Genomic DNA, 16,216 nt, shown 5'->3' on the forward strand with positions numbered 1-16,216 from the left:
CAGGGTGAATCTCCATCACACACTCCCAGTGTCAGACACAGAGTGAATCTCCATCACACACTCTCAGGGTCAGACACAGAGTGAATCTCCATCACACACTCTCAGGGTCAGACACAGAGTGAATCTCCATCACACACTCACACTCTCAGGGTCAGACACAGAGTGAATCTCCATCACACACTCTCCGCGTCAGACACAGGGTGAATCTCCATCACACACTCCCAGGGTCAGACACAGGGTGAATCTCCATCACACACTCCCAGGGTCAGACACAGGGTGAATCTCCATCACACACTCTCAGGGTCAGACACAGGGTGAATCTCCATCACACACTCTCAGGGTCAGACACAGAGTGAATCTCCATCACACACTCTCAGGGTCAGACACAGGGTGAATCTCCATCACACACTCTCAGGGTCAGACACAGGGTGAATCTCCATCACACACTCTCAGGGTCAGACACAGAGTGAATCTCCATCACACACTCTCAGGGTCAGACACAGGGTGAATCTCCATCACACACTCTCAGGGTCAGACACAGAGTGAATCTCCATCACACACTCCCAGGGTCAGACACAGGATGATGCGGCTGCCTCTACACTCACTGTACCAAACGCCAACCTCCCCCACTCGCCAGTTAAGTTCCCTGCATACTTAGCCGCTGGTTCTGTGACACAGTTTGACACGGATCGCCTGCGTCTCGGTATCCGGCAGCAGCCGAGCCCCGGTTTGCGTCGCTTCTCTAAACCTGCCGGACAATCAGTTGTCAACTGCCGGCGCTCGCGGAAAGAGGAGCCGCTTCGATCGGCGCTGCGGTCACGTTGCTGCCCTAATTGGTGGTGAACGTAGGAGTGAAATAATAACCTTCACATGCTCGCAGATTTGAATGGAGGCAGGAGGCCCCTGGGCTGTGCGGGGCCCGAGTTCACACCCACCACACTCTCAGCCGCATTGGCTGGAGCCGAGCTGCCGGGACTCCCAGCACAGACCGGCCGCCAAAGCGGGAGGGGGAGAGGACTCGGAAATGGGAGGGGAAAATACGAGGTGGGGAGATGGTGGAAAGGGGAGACGGGGACAAAGTGAGGGGTAAGGGAGGGATTAAGGGGAGAGGGAGAACAGGAGGGGGAGTGTTGAGGGAAAGGGAGATGGACGGGTGAAGGGGCATGTGGAGGGGAAGATTGCCGAGCGAGTGGAGAGATGAAGTGGGAGAATTAAAGAGGGAAGGAGAGAAATGAGGAGATGGGTGAATATGGAAGAACAGAGGGGAAGAGGAGTGAGGGATAAGGGGAGAATTGAGGGAGGTCAGTGGGGACAACGGAGCTGGGATAAACGAGATTAAATTGAGAGGGAGAGGTGACAGAGGGGAGAAGCCAGGTGTGAGAGGAGGTGAAGGGAGAGGGGTGTTAAGTGAGGGAGGGGGTGAAGGCAGGCGAGGGTGATGGGGAGAAGGCAAGGAGAGAGGGGCTGCAGGCAGGGGAGTCACGAGAGGGCTGAAGGGGTGAGGGTGACAACGGGGGAGGGGATGGGGACAGGAGAGGGAGAAGAAGGCAGAGGGAGAGAGACAGGAGGGATTAGGGGGTGAGAGGGTGAAGGCAATGAGGAGCAGGGATGAGTTGAGGTGGGAGGAAGGTAGGGAGTGGTGAAAGCTGAGGGTTGAGAAGGCGATGGAGAGAGAGGGGGAGAACCAAGGGTTGGGATGGTGGGAGAGAGGCAGAGGATAGGGAGCCAAGCATGGGGCAGGTTGGGGAGGCAAAGACTGGCGAGAATGGAGGGGAAGAGTGGGTAGAATTGAGGGGAGGAGAATATGGAGGCAAAAGGGAGAGAGCAAGAGAATGGATGGGGAGAGGGAAGATGGAGAATTGGGGAGGAGGGAGAATCGGGCAGAGAGAAAATTGGGGAAAATGAGGTGCATGGGGAGGGGGAACGGGTAGAGAATGAGGGCCACGGGTGGGGAAGGTTGGAGAATTGGGGAAGAGAGAGAATCAGGAGGATGGAGAATCAGGGAGGGGGAGAATGGAGGGACACAGGTAGGGAGAATGAGGGAGGAAAACAAGGGTGAAAGGGGTGAATGAGGGGCGCAAGGTCTGACGGTCATGAGGTCACTGCTGGCTGTGACAACCAGCTTCAAGCTGTGCAGCTTTAATACAGGGGTTTCATCGCACCAAGGAATGCTGGGACATCCAGCTTCCATGGCTAGCTGCCTTCATCTCGCACCTTTCTGGTTTTGCCCTAGGGATGTTTAAATCTTGCTAATTAATAAAATCTGAGGTAAGAGCAAGAATCAGTTACGGTGAGCAAGAAGGTAGTTGTGCTTCCAGGTGGGTGTCTGCATTCCTCACCAACACCACTCCATTGGCACATGGAGTTCCCAGCCCTAGGTCCACAAACCCTTGGCTAATAATGGGGAATCCCTGAACTAATGAGTGCACCAGGGAGATTCAGCCAGTGACAACAGGAAGGAGCAAGGAATGAGATAGAGCGGTGGAGAGCTGAGACAGTTAGGAGTGCAGGAGATCCCACCACCACCACCACCATCATCATCATGGCCTTTACTGTCAGCCTCAGAAACATCCCACTCCCCCTGCTGCTCTGGATTCAGCAAAGAATGCAGCTGTGAACTGCACAACACTGAAGGTTAAGCAGTTAACGGGATCCCACAACATTCATGGTTATAATAACTTCACTATAGCCTGAGAGCTCTTTGGATGCCTACCTCTTCCACTCACCCACCCCACCACCCCCACATACACCACACATTTTCCTGTTCCTCAGCCACTCTTCCCTCTCACCCTGTCCCTTTCCCGCTGAGCCTGCCTCTCCCCCTCTTTCTTTCTCCCTTCCCCTCTTTCCCTCCCTCCCATTTTCCCTTCCCCCTTCCTCTCACTGTCTCCTGCCCCTCTCTGTCTCTTTCCTGACCTTTCTGCCCAGCCTCCATTTCTGTTGCTCTCACTCCCCTCCATTTTTAACCTTACCTCTTTTACTCTCTGTCCTGCTCTGTGTTCACCCCAAGCCTCCCTCTCCCTCTTTTCTCACCTTGTCCCCTGCTCGTCACTCCTCGTCTTCTGCTGTCTCTATGTCCTTCTGCGTCTCTCGCCGCCTGACAGACGGTGACAGCTGTGTGAATCTTACAAGTTCATGCTGCCCTTTTTAACATACACATCTAGGTTTCACTTTCACATCATCATTTCCATGTTCCATCTTCACATGAAACTTCGTGAGACCAATTCACTTACTCACACTGACACTACCCGAACAGACTGTCACTGCCTAACTCTGCAAAGCCTGTCCACCATCTACCAGGAGAGTAACAATACACTTAACTTGTCTGGATGGTAACAGAACCAACATTTAAGAAAGTCAACCCCCCCTCCCCCCACTCCCACAGGACAGAGCAGGCGTTTGACAAGCACCCTGTCCACAATCATTCACTGGCCCATAGGAGGAGCAATCTGACCCACAGGAGGAGCAATCTGACCCTCAGGAGGAGCAATCTGACCCATCTACAGGTTAAACTGTACCAGACTCTATGAACTCCAACCACACCTGCCACTTCTAACAGTCAGAAGCATAAGGGCAGCAACAGTCTGGGGAACATCACCTGCAAGTTACCTCCAAGCCCCTCACCATCCTATTGCCATTCCTTCACCATTACTGGGTCAAAATCTTGGAACTCCTTCCCTGTCAGCGTGCTGGGTAGGTCCATGCCGCTAGAACTGTGACAGCTCACCATCACCTTCTCAAGAGCAACTGTGGAAGGGCAATCACATCCCTTAAGTGAAACAAAATCACAGCTGCAGAATTCACTGTTCTTCTATCTTCAATTCTTTCACTGTGGTTATTTTCTAGTTTGGATTAATCTGCACAATTCCAATGCGCGTCATAAAAAGATTATGCTACATGTGCGTGATAGAGACAAGAAATCGGGCGTATGACTAGATTGCCTGGCCCCTCAAACCTGCCCTGCCATTCAATATGATCACGACAGACGTTCCCCAGGCCTCAACTCCTTTATGCCAGTCCTCCACAATTCTCTATTCCTTATCTTTCAAAAATCCATTTCCCTCCACCTTAAATATATCTAATGATCCAGACTCCACCACCACTGAAGGAAACAAATTCCTGAGATACAGGGTGAAGCACCATCAATAACTCTCGGAGACGGGAGGCGAATGATAGGATTTTATTAGCTGCAAGAGACCACCACACAACATCCTGGAGACTGAGGGAGGAGCAGTGCCTCCAATCGCCTTTATACAGGGGTCTGTGGGAGGAGCCACGGTCTGTGGGAGGAGCCACAGGAGCAGTCAGCAGAGGGGCGTGTCCAGACAGGTATATGTAGTTCACCACACAGTGTTCCACCTGTTGTGAGAAAAATATTTAATATATTCTTACCAAAACTATAAGCAGTAGTCTAGGAGTGGCCTCACTAAAACCCTGTGCAATTGTTACTAAACTCCCCTGTTTCTAAACTCCAGCTTCTTTTCAATAACGAGCAGTATGCCCATTGGCCTCATACCTGGTAATGCACAATATTAACCTCTCTTTACACTTATTTGTAAGGTTAAGTCAAGTTTATTGTCATAGGCACAAGTATGTGTATGCACAGGTGCAGTGACAACAATTGCTTGCTGCAGCATCGCGTGCACACGGCATCAACAACGTGACATTCACAGCATGGGTAATAATACGGGGCGAGGCTCTTCGGTGAGTCTGCTAATAATAAATACAATCTTTAATAATAAACGCTGCCTGGGCAGGGCGAAAAGCATTATCAAGGACGCATCTCACCCTCACCATGGACTCTTTACTCTCCTCCCATCCGGTAGGCGCTATAGGAGCCTCCACTCCTGCACCAGCAGGCACAGGAAGAGCTTCTTCCCTGAGGTTGTGACCCTGCTGAACCTCACATCACAACACTAAGCAGTATTGCACCCATATTGTAATGTCTCAGTACTTTTATATTTGTGTGCTGTAGCACGCACTTTTTATTTGCAGTTATTTTGTAAATAACACTATTCTTTGCATTTCTGGTTAGATGCTAACTGCATTTCATTGGTTTTGTATCTGTACTCGGCACAATGACAATAACATTGAATCTAATCTAAAATCTGAATCTATTTTGTTCTCCCCACATTCCCATGACCTTCCTCCAGATTCTGCCACATAGGGGAAGTTTACAGTAGGCAACCTACGTATGTTTGGGGTGTGAGAGGAAACCGAGGCACCCAGAGTAAATGAGAGAAAATGCAAAGTTCACATAGACGTTGCTGGAAGTCAGCATCAAATCTGGGTCTCAAGATCTGAGGAGCAGCTCTACCTACCGTACCATCAGGAAGAAGAAATTAAGGTTGAGAGAGGAATATAAAAATAGAGATCAGAATCAGATTTAATATCACCAGCATATGTCGTGAAATTTGTTAACTTTACAGCAACCGCACAATGAAAAACATGATAAATAAATAGTGAAAATAATTGAGTTACAATAAGTATTTATATGTTTATTAAATAGTTTAAGTAGTGCAAAATTAACAGAAATAAAGAGTAGTGAGGTTGTGTTCATGGTTCAATGTCCATTTAGAAATCAGATAGCAGAGGGGAAGAAGCTGTTCCAGAATCACTGAGTGTGTGCCTACAGGCTTCTGTACCTCCTACCTGACAAGAGGACATGTCCTGGGTGGTGGTGATCCTTAACGATGGATGCTGTCTTCCTCAGGCACTGCTCCTTGGAGATATCTTGGATACTACAGAGGCTGGTACCCGTGATAGAGCTGACTAATTCTACAAGTTTCTGCAACTTACTTTAATCTTGTGTAGTGCCCCCCCCCATACCAGATGGTGATGTAGCCAATCAGAATGCTCTCCACAGTACACTTGTAGAAGTTTTCAAGTGTTTTAGTTGACAACCCAAATCTCTTCAAAGTCCCAATGGAATATAGCCACTGTCTTGCCTTCTTTATAGCTGCATCAGTATGTTGTGTCCAGGTTAGGTCCTCAGAGATATGGACACCCAGAAACTTGAAATTGCTCACTCTCTCCACTTCTGATTCCTCTGTGAGATACACAGGATTGTACAGATGCTGGAATCTAGAGTAAAACACAAAACGGTTGAGGAACTCCGGGTGAGGCAGCATCTATGGAGGGAACTTGGCAGTCAATATTTTGTGTCAAGATCTTTCATCTCGAGCTAGCAGTCCAGATTAAGGGTCTCAACTCTGACTGTTGACCGTCCATTTTTCTCCATCGATGCTGGAGCCCCGTGACCTGTGTTGTTTCTCAGGGGCTCATACTGGGACCATTGTTCAGTTTTGGAAAGATATTATTAATAACTGGAAAGAGTGTAATAAAGGTTTACAAGGACATTGTCGGGGCTTGAGGACTGAGTTGTAGGAAGAGATTGGACAGGCTAGTGCTCCTTATTGAGAGGTGATTTTATTGCGGTGTATGAAATAATGAAGGGTATTGATAAGCTGAATTCACTCAGTCTTTTTCCCAAAGTTGGGGCATCAAAAATTAAAGGACATAGGTTTAAAGTGAGAGGGGAAAGATTTAAGAGGAAGTTGAAGGACATAACTTTTACTCAAAAGGGGGTATCTAGAGTATGTGGAATCAGCTGCTAATGGAAGTGGTTGAGGCAGGTACAATTACAACTTACAAACTACATTTGAACAGACACGTGGATTGGAAAGATTTAGAACATTATAGGTCAGACACTGGCAAGTTAAATTAGCTTGGATGAGGCATCCTGGTTGACGTGGACCAAGGGTCTGTTTTCACGCTTTGTGACACCATGCTGCCAGAACTGCTGAGTCCCTCTAGCATTCGATGGGTGAAGGCACATTCATGGTGATGTATTCAGGCTATATCCTGTCTCAACAATATCTGCTTCATTGGTAAGGTGTTCCTTGTGTCCTTTCTTCTCATTATTGTAGAAGGCCCGTACACAGAGAGGATCTATTCTGAGTGCAGTCACATGTGTTTGCACAGTGGCTATTTCAGAAAGAGACAGCATGTGCAACAAGGGGGCAGAGGAAGCTTTTCTCTCTGATAACATTATTGTGTTAATATTGTTATGTGATATATGTACTACATTTTGCACATTCGTCTGAGGAAAGCTGTTTCATTTTGTTGTATACATATTTACAGTTGAGTGACAATAAACTTGAACTTAAGGATGAAGATATTCTTCATTGACTTCACTGCCGTTACCATGGATAACAAGTGATTCCACTTGGAACAATAGTTGAAGTTAGCAGCAGTGGTTTGTCTTTCGCCCTCCTGCTAAACCTGGTGGGGAACTATTTGCTGCAGGAGAGAATAGGTTTCCTTACCATGTAAATTCAGTTCCAATTCTGCCTCCAAAGGAGAAACGGTTGACACGGCTGGCTGTTATTGGATGCCTGGATGGATGACTATTCTTTTTGTTGCATTTTTATTGAAAGAAACTTCAATTTTATTGGCTTAAAATACATTAAGTACATGGTTTCATTATGATTGTCCAGTTTTTATCTGCAATTTGAGAAGGATGAGGGCAGATTGGAGGTGTCAGTGTTGCAGTTGAACAGGGGAAACTATGGAGCCATGAGGGAGGAGCTGGCCAAAGTTAAATGGACGGATATCCTAGCAGAAAAGACAGTGGAACAGCAATGGCAGGTATTCTTGGGAATAATGCACAAGGTGCAAAATCAGTTCATCCCCCGGAGATAGAAGGATTCAAAGGGGGGAAAGGGGCCAGAGTGGTTGACAAAGGAAGTCAGAGATTGCATAGCATTTAAAAAAAGGAAATATGACAGAGCTAAAGTGAGTGGGAGGACAGATGATTGGGAAACTTTTAAGGAACAACAGAACTTAACTAAAAAGGCAATACAGGGAGAAAAAATGAGGTACGAACACAAGCTAGCCAGGAATATAAAGGAGGATAGCAAAAGCTTTTTTAGGTATGTGAAGAGAAAGAAGATAGTCAAGAACAATGTTGGGCCCTTGAAGAATGAATTGGGTGAAATTGTTACGGGAAACAGAGAAATGGCAGAAGAATTTAATAAGTACTTTAGATCTGTCTTCACTAGGGAAGACACAAGCAATCTCCCAGATGTATGGATGGGCCAAGGACATAGGGTAACAGAGGAAATGAAACAGATTGACGTTAGGAAGGAAACAGTGATGAGTAGACTGATGGGACCGAAGGCTGACAAATCCCCAGGTCCAGATGGTCTGCATCCTAGGGTACTAAAGGAGGTGGCCCTGGAAATTGCGGATGCATTGGTAATCATTTTCCAATGTTCCTTAGATTCAGGATCAGTTCCTGAGGATTGGAGAATGGCTAATGTTATCCCACTTTTTAAGAAAGGAGTGAGAGAGAAAACAGAGAACTATCATCCTGTCAGCCTAACATCAGTAGTGGGGAAGATGCTAGAGTCCATTATTAAAGATGAAATAGTGGCATATCTAGATAGCAGTGATAGGATTGGGCCGAGCCAGCATGGATTTACCAAGGGCAAATCATGCTTGACTAATCTATTGGAGTTTTTCGAGGATGTAACCAGGAAGTTAGACAAGGGAGATCCAGTGGATGTAGTGTACCTCGATTTTCAGAAGGCATTTGATAAGGTCCCACATAGGAGATTGGTGGGTAAAATCAGAGCTCATGGCATTGGGGGGAAGATATTGACATGGATAGAAAACTGGTTGGTAGATAGAAAGCAAAGGGTAATGGTGAATGGGTGTTTCTCAGAATGGCAGGTGGTGACTAGTGGGGTGCCACAGGGCTCGGTATTGGGACCACAGCTGTTTACGATTTACATCAACGATTTAGATGAAGGCATTGAGAATAACATCAGCAAGTTTGCTGATGATACTAAGCTGGATGGCAGTGTGACATGTGATGAGGATGTTAGGAGAATTCAGGGTGACTTGGATAGGCTGGGTGAGTGGGCAGATACTTGGCAGATGACGTTTAATGTGAATAAGTGTGAGGTTATCCACTTTGGGAGTAAGAACAGGAAGGCAGATTATTATCTGAACGGTGTAGAGTTAGGTAAGGGAGAAATACAAAGAGATCTAGGAGTCCTTGTTCATCAGTCACTGAAGGTGAATGAGCAAGTGCAGCAGGCAGTGAAGAAGGCTAATGGAATGTTGGCCTTTATTACAAAGGGAATTGAGTACAAGAGCAAGGAAATCCTCTTGCATTTGTACAGAGCCCTGTTGAGACCACACCTGGAGTATTGTGTACAGTTTTGGTCTCCAGGGTTAAGGAAGGACATCCTGGCTGTAGAGGAAGTGCAGCGTAGATTCAGGAGGTTAATTCCTGGGATGTCCGGACTTACGCAGTCTTACGCAGAGAGGTTAGAGAGACTGGGCTTGTACACGCTGGAATTAAGGAGATTGAGAGGGGATCTGATTGCAACATATAAGATTATTAAGGGATTGGACAAGATAGAGGCAGGAAATATGTTCCAGATGCTGGGAGAGTCCAGTACCAGAGGGCATGTTTTGAGAATAAGGGGTAGGTCATTTAGGACAGAGTTAAGGAAAAACTTCTTCTCCCAGAGAGTTGTGGGGGTCTGGAATGCACTGCCTCGAAAGGCAGTGGAGGCCAATTCTCTGGATGCTTTCAAGAAGGAGCTGGATAGGTATCTTATGGATAGGGAAATCAAGGGATATGTGGACAAGGCAGGAACCGGGTATTGATAGTAGATGATCAGCCATGATCTCAGAATGGCGGTGCAGGCTCGAAGGGCCGAATGGTCTACTTCTGCACCTATTGTCTATTGACTACTCTCTGTATTGTGAAAGTGCACAATCTGATTGCTAAACAGTAAAGATTACTGTTTGGATTGGATTAGCATTCTGTCAGCCGATCTCAATGTATTATAACTAGTGCTTCTTCAAAGCAAAGGTGTATAGACAACTTCAGGTAGCATTTTACTGTAGGCACCGTTGGATCAACTATTTAATTGTATTTTTCTTTGCAGTTTAACAATTAATTATCTACGATAAACTCTCCTTGGGCTTCCACTTGTACTGATTGGTTAGTCCTCATAAAATCAGGTTGCTGCCATCCCACTTTGTTTACAGTGGAATTCCAGTTCCTGATTAGAGCAAGACCTTGGTCTTTGTTAAAATTCTTATCCTCTAGTTTTATTTCTTTGGCTTCCTTCACTAGATAGCCCCAAAAACCATTGGTGTGGCGCAAAAGCAGTCAGGAGGGATGGATTACAGGGGTAAAAACACCACCAGTCTGGACATGCCCAGCTATCATTCATAATGAAGATGGCAGCATTTGCCTTTGAAATGTCAGTTAAAAATCCATATCTGTACCCAGCTGGAAGCCTAAGAGTTTATTCATCATGTATGCCAGGAAAGCTCATTAACTTTTTTCAATGAATTATTTGCTTGTATTTTAAGTAATTCTTATATGCAAGTTTACTATTCCTCTAGTGGCTGTACCTGGTACTACAGTATTGAATAAGTGAGTCAATTCTTATCTATAGATTTGAATGGAATTTTTCTTATCTCTGTAGTATAAGAATAGTTGTTCCATGCTAGATGGCATCTTTAATCTGAGCTTTCTCGATCACTGTTCAACTTTACATTTTTCTATCAAATCTTAATAAAATAATCATGAGGCAACAAGTTTTGTGCCTCTTTCCTGACTTCTAAAAGAACCTTGGATTTAAACCCCAGAATCTAACAGCACTTCCATTGAGAAAATGGGTCTTGGTCAGAAAGACTGAGATTGTTCTCAGAATCATCAGAGAGACATGATAGAGTTTGATAAAATTATGAGAAGCAGAGTTTGGGTAGATAGTCAGGGTCTTTATCCCGGGGAGAAAGGACAAAAATCAGAAAATAGAGGGCATGCACAAGATGACAAAATCAGTTTTGTGAGGCAGGTTTCATACACAGATAGTAGGTGCCTGTAAAAGGCTGCCAGGGGTACAAGTGTAAACAGATATGAAAGTGGAATTTTAAAAAAAAGCTTTTGGATGGTACATGAACATGCAGGGAATAGAGACAGGAGAGAGTTAGTTTAATTTAGCATCATGTTCAGCATAGACATTGTGGGCTGAATGGCCTGTTCTATGCTGTACTGTTCTATCTTCTGTCAAAGTCAAGTTGAGTTAATTTTCATATGCACACGAATACACAGGTACAATGAAAATCTTACTTGCAGCACATTGCAGGCACATAGCAAAACATAAATTATATATAATTTGTTTTTACAAGAAAAGACCATAAAAAGAAAAAAAACAAAGCCCATTTTAGAGCAAAGTGGTCATAGAGTTGCTAGACTTTGGTGATGAGTGTTGTACCAGTTGGTTCCAGAACTAAATGGTTAAAGAGAATTAGCTGTTCCTGAACCTGGTGGTGTGGGACTTCAGACTTCCGTTCCTCCTGCCTGCTGGTAGCTGAGAGATAATGGCATGAACTGGATCATGGGGATCTTTGACAAACATCTATGAACATTGGCTAAAGGAGGACTCAGACCAGAGAAGCTGGCCATCTTTTCATTTTTAAAATTAAATTCCAAGGAGACATTGGGTTAACACTGGGTAAAATGTGGTCTGTTCATGAAAGTTTAAAGCAGCATCTGTTACTGACTCTCTCTGATACTGTCTCCAAAGTCTGAGCAAAGATGTAATTTGGGATCTGAAATTGTGTTAAATCTCCAAGTAATGAATATGTGTATTAGGAGGAGTGTTACTCCTTAAAGCATATATGTCAAACTCAAGGCCCGCGGGCCAAATCCGGCCCGTGGTGGAATTATCTTTGGCCCGCGAGATAATATCTAATTACTATTAAAGCTGGCCCCAGTAATCGAAGCGCCTATGGCGCATGATATGGCTAATGCTGAGTTTATTCAGGTACCAGGTTTTCAGGGTTTTTAGTGTTTATTCGGTTTCCCTGGTTTATTTCCTGAATATCATTAATGAATAATTTTTTTCTCTATTAGAGCTGGCCCGCCGGTATATTGCATGCACTACAAATCCCACAATGCAGTGCAGTGCATCGCTCACGCTTGCCTTACTCTCTCATCAGCATCCTTATGGCGCTAGTCACGTGTGGTCAACTTTCAGATACCCCTCACCCCAAAAATGGCTGAACGAAAGGTGGACTTCGAAAACAGGGGTGTTCAAGGCAGGTGGGAGGCAGAGTATATAAAGGGCAAACCTGTTTGTCTTGTGTGCGGAGACAGTGGGGCTGTAATTAAAGAATATAACGTAAGACGACACTATGAAACGAAACACCACGACAAATACAAGCATCTGGACAAGAAACAGAAGCTCCAGAAGGTAGAAGAGTTGAAAAGAAGTCTGGCGTCACAGCAGGCTATGTTCACAAAAGCCAAAACACAAAGTGAGGCTGCTGTAAAGGCTAGTTTTATTGTGGCAGCAGAGATCGCTAAATCAGCCCGGCCCTTTACCGAGGGAGAATTTGTTAAAAACTGCATGATGAAAGTTTGCGATGTCGTGTGCCCAGACCGCGATGTGCGGTCAAAAGAGTGGATTGGTGGGCAGGATCCGGGAGAAGATGCGGGAGGAAAACGGCGCAGGTGAGCTGACAGCTTATCACTGCATCATACACCAGGAATCGTTGTGTGGCAAAGCCTTGAAAATGGAACATATAATGAGCACCATAACACGAGCAGTTAACTTCATAAGAGCCAAAGGTTTGAATCACCGCGAGTTCAAGTCGTTTCTGGAGGAGTTGGGTTCAGAATATAATGATTTGCCCTATCACACAGAGGTGCGATGGTTAAGCCAAGGAAAAGTGCAGAAAAGATGTTTCGAGTTGCGTGAGGAGATCTGTCAGTTCATGGAAAGCAAAGGGAAAGACACAACAGAGCTCCGGGATAAACAGTTGCTTTGTGAAATGGCGTTTCTGTGTGACATCACGAGCCATCTCAATGCGCTCAACCTGCAGCTTCAGGGGCGGGGTCGTGTGATCACAGACATGACTTAAGAACTTATTTTTAAAAGCTATTATTAATGCTTTTTGAGATAGTGATTTAGATGCATATCATATTCTTTACTGAGTTAAGTATTGTATGTAATTAGTTTTGCTACAACAAGTGTATGGGACATTGGAAAAAAAAGTTGAATTTCCCCATGGGGATGAATAAAGTATCTATCTATCTATCTATGTACGCTGCAGTGAGGGCTTTTAAAACCAAGCTGCGCCTGTCGGAGACGCAGATGCAGCAAGAAAACTTGAGCCATTTTCCGTGTTGCCAAACTATGAAAGAGCAGGTTTCTACCGCAGTGTTCCCACGTGCAAAGTTTGCTGAAAAACTTAGCATACTTGGTGCCGACTTCACACGGCGATTTGCCGACTTTGAAGCCCAAAAAAGCAGGTTTGAACTGCTCAGTAATCCATTTGCAGCTGACGGGGAAAGCGCACCAACCAACATACAAATGGAGCTGATTGTACTCCAATGTAGTGACACACTCAAGGCAAAGTATGACTCGGTGGGCGCTGCACAGTTTCTACGTTTCATTCCCGACACAATGCCCCAGCTGCGTACCCAAGCTGCTCAAATGCTCTCTATGTTTGGTAGCACATATCTGTGTGAACAACTGTTCTCTTTGATGAAGATAAACAAAACATCACACAGGAGTCGTCTTTCTGATGAACACCTTCACTCAATTCTGAGGATTTCCTCAGCTCAGAGCCTGACTCCAAACATTGATGAACTTGCATCCAAGATGAGATGCCAAGTATCTGGCTTAGACTAGTGTGAATCACAGAGTGTTGGCCTGTGGAAAAATGTTTTCATTAGAAATTACTCCGGAAAAGCTGCAGATAAAGCCATAAGAAATAAATGCAACTGATGTTTTATTTATTTAATGTTCAATGTTGTTTTTGTAGGCAATAACCTAAGCTTTGTTAGTTCCAGGTTAATATGTGTAATAAATTCATTTCAATAAGTTTTGCAATAAACGCTGAACAAGTCCGGCCCTCGACTTGTACCAATTTTTTAATTTCGGCCCACTATATTCTGGAATAACAACAATACTGAACTTTTCAGACATAGAAAAACAAAGATCCTAGGCAAAATAAAACTTACTCTGCACTCTCCCATCACACACTCCCAGGGCATCGTCAGCACAGCTTAGAGGAAAAACACACAGTAAGCCTCCTTATATATTGACCTGCCTCTTACTTCTGGGGCTGGGATAATACTGGGCTGACTGGTAACTTTTTAAAAAAGGATTGACAAGAAGACTAAGAAATCAGAGTGCCTGACTTCAGCGAGTATGCAGAACTGACTGGAACTGAATTAAAAAGGGTAAAAGCTCCCTTTATCACACACTCCTTATCTGAGGACAGTGCTGTTTGGCTGAGAGACTAAGAGCACCTCTGATCGATCAATATGCCAGCTGCTGATGGAAAAAGAATGAAAAATGTTCTTCAGAGAGTAAACCTCCCATTACAATGTTCTATCATACACTCAGAAGGCAGGTCATGTTAGTCATTTAAAATCCATCCTACCTGCAAGGTCCTCTTCTTTTGGAGAGTTGTTGGAGATGATTGAACAAATGTCTAGGCTGGGCAGCTCTGGAATCACCTTCCTGGTTGCTCAAGACTTTAGAAACACGATTAACAACCTGCACTCTGCTCCCTGCAATCTCTATCCCATTTCAACTGCTCAGTCACCAAGTTCCAGTGAATATTAGTCAGACATTGCTCTAGAAATTGAGCAAGTTCTGTTCACTACACGCTGTTTTCTACTTGAAATGGCTGATGCTGAAAGAAATGGACCCACGAGGTGGGGGATGCAACACTGATGTTGGGAAGTGTTCCAGAGAAGAGTAAAGCATTGTTAAGCTAAGATGGTAGAAATAAGGTCAGGACGAGATGGAGACTCACAAGTTCAAATATCAACTCAGCATTTGGGGAAGGCAAAAAGTTCCAGAATGAAATGTCAGTGACAGAGATAGTGAAATTTCTGGATGTTTGTAAAAAAAACCTGCAGCTAACAAATCTGCTACCCCTACCTGGTCAGGCTCCTGTGTTTGTCCCATTCCCAAGTGAGACTCTCCAGGGGCAGCTAGGGGCAAGGGAGAAATACCAGCTTTGGACAGAACACCCCTGATTCTGAGAATAATTAAATTAAAGGGATAGCAGAGCATGAGAGAGGACACCGGGAGAAAGAACACTGAATAGGAGTGTGAGAGGTTACCAGGGAAGTTGTGTAAGCAAGGACAATGAGGGAGGCATAGAAGAAAGGAAAGTGAGGATAGAATTCAAGAGGGAATGCAGAGGGAGGCTTCCACTGAGGGAGCCGTGCAAGTGAGGACCGTTGGCCAACATGGCATCTGTGTCCAACGCTCCTTCAGCCACCATCTTCTGGATAGATCATGAAACCATATATTTCACTTCTTTTATGTCTTTTATGTTTGTGATTGTGGGAGTTGCAGTTTGGAGACCGTTTGGGTGCTTCTGTGCTCTGCAGTCTCCGAGGGGATTCCGGGAGGCAGAAACCTTGAGGCGAGAAGGTTGTGAGCCAAAGTTCGACTCCATTTAGCCAATGAAAGCTTCCATTGTTCACCAATTAAAGCGATGAGGGAGATTGAAATTCTGGCTGCCTGCCCTTTAATCGCTGGGGAATCACTCTGCTACGGAGAGGGGAGACTGCCTTTTTAATCACTAGGGAATCACTCTGCTACGGAGAGGGGAGACTGCCTTTTTAATCACTAGGGAATCACTCTGCTACGGAGAGGGGAGACTGCCTTTTTAATCACTAGGGAATCACTCTGCTACGGAGAGGGGAGACTGCCTTTTTAATCACTAGGGAATCACTCTGCTACGGAGAGGGGAGACTGCCTTTTTAATCACTAGGGAATCACTCTGCTACGGAGAGGGGAGACTGCCTTTTTAAATCACTAGGTAATCACTCTGCTACAGGGAGGGGAGACTGCCTTTTTAATCACTAGGGGATCACTCTGCTACAGGGAGGGAGAATGTTGCACAGGTTTTCTGCATTTTGGATGTGGACTTGGACTGTAGACTTTCTTTTTCAGTTTTATGGGTTTTTTTTGTATTGTGTTTTTTGCCTGATCTTTCTCGTTTTTTTGCGTACGGAGGAGGAGGATTTTGGTGTTGATGTGCCTGTTTAATTTTCGTTCACTTTTGAGTGGGGAGGAGGGATTTGGGGTTGGTAATCGTGCTGCCTTTCTTTTCCTTTTTGGTTTCGTGACTATCTGGAGAAGAATTT

At 45.1% G+C, this 16,216-nt stretch overlaps 1 protein-coding gene and 1 long non-coding RNA gene across 5 annotated transcripts in view; one reads left to right on the plus strand and one right to left on the minus strand.

Moving 5' to 3' along the window:
- Window positions 1-5,604, plus strand: part of LOC140733221 (uncharacterized) — a 118,761-nt gene extending 113,157 nt beyond the window's left edge. Inside the window, exon 3 of the long non-coding RNA XR_012100245.1 lies at window positions 5,154-5,604. This is a non-coding gene — a long non-coding RNA (uncharacterized lncRNA). The remainder of the gene's footprint in view (window positions 1-5,153) is intronic.
- Window positions 1-14,513, minus strand: part of LOC140733220 (equilibrative nucleoside transporter 1-like) — a 228,354-nt gene extending 213,841 nt beyond the window's left edge. Inside the window, exon 1 of one of the 4 annotated variants that reach the window (XM_073056259.1) lies at window positions 14,491-14,513. The gene's annotated coding sequence lies outside the window, so the exon portion shown is untranslated. The other 3 variants (XM_073056258.1, XM_073056257.1, XM_073056254.1) reach the window with 3 other exon arrangements.
- Between the last annotated feature and the right edge of the window lie 1,703 nt (window positions 14,514-16,216).

The sequence above is a fragment of the Hemitrygon akajei genome, chromosome 9 (genome assembly GCF_048418815.1).
Source record: "Hemitrygon akajei chromosome 9, sHemAka1.3, whole genome shotgun sequence".
Lineage (NCBI taxonomy): Eukaryota > Metazoa > Chordata > Chondrichthyes > Myliobatiformes > Dasyatidae > Hemitrygon > Hemitrygon akajei.